General features: G+C 32.3%; 1 protein-coding gene across 1 annotated transcript in view; it reads right to left on the bottom strand.

The window, feature by feature from the left end:
• Nucleotides 1-4,748, bottom strand: part of LOC110032608 — a gene marked incomplete in the record, with an annotated part of 50,536 nt that extends 45,788 nt beyond the window's left edge. Inside the window, 1 exon segment of the mRNA XM_020736280.1 lies at nt 4,495-4,748.
• Between the last annotated feature and the right edge of the window lie 869 nt (nt 4,749-5,617).

The raw sequence follows: 5,617 nt of genomic DNA, 5'->3' as shown, positions 1-5,617 counted from the left end.
GGCTTTGAATCTCTTTACACTTCCATCTCCTTTGTATTAGATCGTCAATATCCATTTGTATTCTTTTGAATTTTTTCACGAGGCAAATCCATAAGTGTCAACAGTTTACTCTTTTTTAGAGCCTGAATTTTTTACTCAGCTGTCTGCTTCCATGTTGGAACTTTAGAACCTCTTGCTTAGAGTTGGAAACTTGTACGCTATCAAGGTTTGTCACAAAAGCCCTATAAATGGTACCAACTTCCCATAAGCTACATATTTTTCAATTGAATGATTAGTGCACTCTCGGATACATTTTCTTTATGCAACTAATTGTTTAAAGTCATCAACCAACAGTCTCTTGCGCTGAGGAATCCATACTATTATGATTATTAGAAGAACTTGGTTCTGGCTCTTGATAGCCTTGGGTCTACATAGTGTCCTCTACATGCTTAGTGGTAGTTCTTCTGATGTAGACACGAATTTTTTATCCTCTACATGGATAGGATTCCATCAAAACATTACGGAGAATTGAAAATTTTAAGACTCGACTAGATATTCTATTAATGAGATATATGGCAGTGAGAATGATTTCCCCCAAAAATACTTAGGTGCATGATTAAATAATATAATGGCACGGGCCACCTCAAGTATGTGTCTATTTTTCCTTTAAAGGACACTTTTATCGAGAAGTATCCACATAAGAACTTATATGGATAATATCATGCTTAAAAAAATAAAGACCGATGATGGATTTAAAATATTTCTTAATAATATCATTTTTAAAAATTTAAACTTTATTTTGGAGTTAAATAAGGATCGTGGAATAAAACAATTTAAATATGGTGATTGCTTCATATGTTTCTTTCATAAAAAAAGTAAATGTTCTTGTGTGGTCATCTAAGAATGATATAAATTATCGTACCCCATTTATATTATTTAGTTGTAAGGGTTCCCGGATATCAAATGACACTAGTCCAACAGTCTCAGTCCTTCCATACAACCTAGGACTAACTAGTGATCATAAACTAACAAATAACACAAATAACTTAACACAAAACACTCAAGATGATAAAGCATATTAATGTGCAAAAAGTAGAAAAAAAATCACAAGTAACAATATTTTTTAAAATTTTTTAACACAGTAAAAAAACAAAAAATAATGAAAAACACACAAAACAAAATAACATTACAATTTTTTAATTTTCCAATTTTCAGCTAAAATTCTTTTAAATTAGAAATTTAATATCATTTCCCGGCAACGGTGCCAAAAAACTGATCAATTAGTATACGGATTAAAAAAAGCCTATTTATTGATCTCACAGAGAACGAGTCAATTTTTTAAATAGGTGAATTTCTAGTCTGCTAAACTTAGATTTTGTTTAAAGTAACGAAAATTTTGAAGTTTTAAAATATACAAAATAATTTTAGAAAGATAAAATCTAAGGTAGAAAGGAGGGTTTTTTTAATGTGATAAATATCTCTCCTGTATTTGACTTAGAAATATAGATTTGTCGGAGTGATTCAAATGCAGTTGGCAATCAGGAGTAAATCTACTAAAGCTTTTTTCAAGATCATAAGAAGTCTTGGGATTTCATATTTTAATTTAGTTTCTTAAACCATACACAAACCGCCAGAATTTCATATTTTCCTATTAACTATACAATCCCAACGACAATAATCTTATAGTCCTAGAAAAATATGTGTTAACTTAGTTGTTCCACTAGTCTTCTTCCATCATGCTAGATCACAACAAGTTTTAAGATTCTAAGTGGCCAATTTCAAAGTATATTAACATGCAAAAGTTAACATATCAACATTCCCAATAAGATTCTAGAAACCACACAACATGGATATCTCCGAGTTTCCTAGATTTCCAATCCAAGGGAGAGAAATTTCTAGTTCTTTTACATGAGATATGAATACAACAAAAAACGTTATTGTAAATCGTAAAATCAAGTTTATACAAAAGTAAGAACGATCAAATCTGATTAACTCTTACTTCACTACATAAAGATTCTTCCTTTTACAATGAAACTCCACTTGGTTTTTGGAAGTAGGGGCTTTCGGATTCAAGTTCTTCTATGCTGCTTTAAACTTATGGTAGAAGATAACTTGTGTTAGCCACATGACGTTTCAATTGTTCACATTAAACTTGTTATGTTGATTTACACTAAAGGAACTTGGAGTGGTTTCTATTGTGCAAATTTTAAATTTAGATCTATCATTTTATTGCAGCAAAAAAAAGCTATAGGCAATAGATCTAGCTCAATATATTTTATAGTTGACACCATTCAGTGTTTTTTGACACCACTCAGTATTTTTCGTATATTACACATAATTTATTTTTTTTTTTGTATAGATATTTACAATGTCAAATGTTGAACATTCTCAATCTGTATCAAATGACGAACAATCGTCACTTGCAACAGAAGAAGGAATCGATAGTTCTCAACCTATTGAACAGACTGTTGGAAGCACTAGTACTGAAATACAAGGTACGCAAGGCAAGAAAAGAAAATCAGTTGTCTGGGAATATTTTATAGATATTAAATCAAATTCAAAGGGGCTTGAAGTATCATATGTTCAATGCATTTGTTGTGGGGTGAAAATTCTCAAAACAAAGTAAGGTACAACCTCACAACTTATTAGGCATGTTAAGGAATGTGCTAAGATAAAAGCAAAAAGTCAACAACAAGTTAATTTATCAGACAAGAGACAAAAATTACTGAACTTCTTGCCTTTGGAAGTTTAGAGTGAATCAGAGATTCATATTTTCTATGATCTTAAAAATTAAGATCAACAACTCATAAGAGAGTTGATTGCGAAAATGATAATTGTACATCAGTATCCATTCATGATGGTTGAACATGTTTGGTTCAATATATTGTTAAAAATGTTGATTCCTAGCTTTCAAAGTGTTTCAAGAAACACAATAAAAAATGATTGCATGCAAGTTTACGAGTGCGAGAAAGAAAAGCTTAAATCTTGCCTTAAAGATTTTCGCAGGATCTCATTAACTGCAGATTGTTAGACCTCCAATCAGACTATCGGATATATGTGTTTGATTACCCATTACATCGATGAAACATGGAAAGATAATGAAGGTTATTATCAACTTTATTGAGTTAGAGCCTCCACATATCGGCACTTACATTTGTCATTTTAGGGGCTTTAGAGAGGTGCAGCAACTCTCAAAATTGGTGAGACCGTGAGAGGGTTGTTTCTCTCTCTCCCCTCCCTGGTTTCGGTTGAGTTGCACATTTTATCTGGTTATATGATTGAATATTTTGCTTAGGCTTATCATGCAGAAAAGGGATTATCATTTCAATATATATATATAATTTATTTATTTATTTATTTATTTTGATATATAATATAATTATTTCGAGCTAAAACGAGCGGAACACAAATGAACAAATCTTTACTCGTGTTCAGCTCATTTATATATTGAGCGCAAGAAAATTGATCGTGTTCGACTCGTTAACTTAGCGAACAGATCAAACACGAGCTTCTTAACGAGCCGAACGCGAACAGTTTGTGAACAACGAGCCATTCTGACAGCCTTATCTGTCACCTACCACTATCTAACGATTGTTCATCACTGATGTACAAAACCTCATTTTTTTAGTGATTAGTCTCTCCCCTATAAGAATCCCTATCAAGATGGACATCAATAATCTCCTAATGCCCAATATTTTAGTTGATTGTTGTCTGAATCCTGATAGCCAATGTTCATTACCCACCAACATTTAAATCCTGCTTTCTTAATCATTGAACTTCTCTTTAACTAGAATAATGGTTGAGCAAGTCATTAACTCGATTATGACATTCTCAATTGATCATCATCTAAGATTTGCCAATGTATGATGTTTGTCAACTATAAACATCAAAGATTCATCTTCCCAATTGCCCAATCTCCCCTCCTATAGAATATGGCCAAGATGATTGCTCGTCGTTCCCTAATGACAACTTAGGCATCTAAATCTCCAATTCCACCCTAAGATATCTTCCGAAAATCATGGCTTCTCCATTTATAAGAAATAACATTATTTGTAATAAGTAATTCACACCAGTTGAATCACTTCAACAGTGACAAGCACTATAGCTTTTTCCTTTTTCGAAATTTCCATATAGAAAATCTCATGTCGAATGCTCTTAACTTATATGTGAGTGTGTTGAATTTCGGTTCAATGCTGAAATGATAAACTCTCTGTCCCTCTAACAATTCCAGCATGCAGCATTTCTCAAATTACTTTATTTTATCCTTGAAACACGAAAAAATCCCAAACTTACCTATATTCGCCATTAAAGCTAGCTGTTTGATAGCCAATTTTAAGCAGTTTTACGCAGGATTTAAAATTCTGCCAAAGGCAAAATTCACCTCCGTATATCCTGAGATTTGGTAACTCCAAAATGACGCCGATTTGCCGTAAATCCGGGATTCATTAATACCCGTGAATCGGCGGATTTAATAAATCCGGGACAAACGAAGAATAAAAGCGAGAACAGGCTTACCTTCTTCAATGGTTTCTAGTAGGAGCTGAGCGGAAGGATAAGAAGATGGGAGTTTCGGTGGTCTCTGTAGGCCGCGATCCCGTCGTTGCCTTCCCAGTTAGCGCTAATGGCGACTATACGCGAAGGTTTGTTCACGAAGGCGATAGTTTTGAGCGAAGCTCGAAGGGATAGGAGGACAGGCGAGGGTTTGGGCGGAGATGAGCAGTTCGGGGCGTAACTGGGAAAAGAGAAATTATTACGAGTACGTACGCCCCACTAAGGGTACGGACGTCATGTGCCTTACGTGGGAGCATATTTGAGGATTAATGAGCGTTAATTGAGCGTTAATTGAGCGTTAATTTTAATAATGCACTAATAACTTCTCTATAACTTATCAATAATCTATATTTTTACACTCTAAACAAATTTTCAATGACTTCCGCGGTTAAACTCCACAATAACCTCATAATAACACTCTAATAACCTCTCAATAATCTCTGCATCTGCATAACCCGCAATAACATCATAATAACACCTCAATAACCCATCAATAATCTTCACGGTTTCATTTCAACAACCTCCGAATAACCTCCACGTTGCGGCATTTTACTGGAAGTTCGCACTCCTTATGGAATAATTTCAGTGAAAGGAAGGATGTTGGCGAGAGATTCCGACAGAGAGAAAAATGAGGATAAGTTTGTGGTTTTAATTTTTTTTATTCAAGTTAATTTTATTGATTTATTTCATTAATAATTATTAATTAATAATTAAATTATAATTAGATAAATCTAAATGAAATTATTTAATATTTAATTAATGAATAAAAAGTTAAATATTAAGTCATTCTTATTTTATATAATTGATTAATGTTAAATTATTTTTAAGAAGTGTTTAAAAATTTTGATATACTCATTTCTATAATTTTTAATATTTATTTTTTTATATTTATTCTAATAAATCATGTTAAATCCTTCTTAATTTATTAAATAGTTTCTCAAGATTTATTACGATTTAATTGCTAGCATATCAAATAATTTTCAAGATCGAGCCACTTCAAGATTTGATAAATTCAAATTTATAAGATTTATTATATTCTATTTAAATTAAATTTATTTGCGATGAAACATCCCCTTTATGTTAAAGA

This window comes from Phalaenopsis equestris, unplaced genomic scaffold, assembly GCF_001263595.1.
Source record: "Phalaenopsis equestris unplaced genomic scaffold, ASM126359v1 Scaffold000981, whole genome shotgun sequence".
NCBI classification, from domain to species: domain Eukaryota; kingdom Viridiplantae; phylum Streptophyta; class Magnoliopsida; order Asparagales; family Orchidaceae; genus Phalaenopsis; species Phalaenopsis equestris.
The sequence above is the reverse complement of the archived record's forward strand: the minus strand, read 5'-3'. Positions and strand labels throughout refer to the sequence as shown.